This window comes from Humulus lupulus, chromosome 5 (genome assembly GCF_963169125.1).
Source record: "Humulus lupulus chromosome 5, drHumLupu1.1, whole genome shotgun sequence".
Lineage (NCBI taxonomy): Eukaryota > Viridiplantae > Streptophyta > Magnoliopsida > Rosales > Cannabaceae > Humulus > Humulus lupulus.
The window spans coordinates 144460313-144461044 of NC_084797.1; the positions used below are offsets into that span (position 1 = coordinate 144460313).

At 41.5% G+C, this 732-nt stretch overlaps 1 non-coding gene across 1 annotated transcript; it reads left to right on the forward strand.

Moving 5' to 3' along the window:
* The first annotated feature begins 323 nt into the window (after positions 1-323).
* Positions 324-430, forward strand: LOC133780759 (small nucleolar RNA R71). The gene has a single exon (XR_009869577.1). It is a non-coding gene; the product is annotated as a small nucleolar RNA R71 (small nucleolar RNA).
* The last annotated feature ends 302 nt before the right edge of the window (positions 431-732 follow it).

The following is a 732-nucleotide window of genomic DNA, read 5'->3' on the forward strand; positions in this document are numbered from 1 at the left end:
GATGGGTTGTACCACACACTTCACATAAGTTTTGAACTTGCATAGCTTGAGATGGAAGTGTAGTCTTTTTTAATTGCTTCGTCAAGGCTGGTACTTGAGCTGTAAGCATGGTTATGGCATCCAATTCCATCATTCCAGCCACCTTCTTTGGCTGTCCCCTTTCAGTTGGCCATTGATAATTATTCATCGACATCTCCTCTAATAGCTCATATGCCTCATTAGCACTTTTACTCATAAAGGCACCTCCCGCTGTAGCATCTATAATTGTTCTTGTCATCCCATTCAACCCATTATAAAAATTATGCACCAACATCCACTTTTCTATTCCATGGTGCGGACACTTCCTTAACAACTCCTTAAAGTGCTCCCAAGAATCATACAGTGACTCTCCATCCAACTGATAAAAAATATTAATCTCACCCCTTAACCTTGCAGCCTTTGCTGGAGGAAAGAACTTGGCAAGGAATTTCTGAGCTAACTCCTCCCATGTAGTGATTGAATTGGCTTATAAGGATATCAGCCAACTTTTTGCCCTATCCCTCAGTGAAAATGGGAAGAGCCTTAGTCTTATAGTATCATCACTCACCCCATTCATCTTGAACGTTGCACATAACTCCAGAAAATTAGCTATGTGTAAATTAGGGTCCTCCGTCGGCATACCTCCAAATTGAACAGTTGTTTGAACCATCTGAAGGATGGCTGGCTTAATCTCAAAGTTGTTGGCAGCAATGG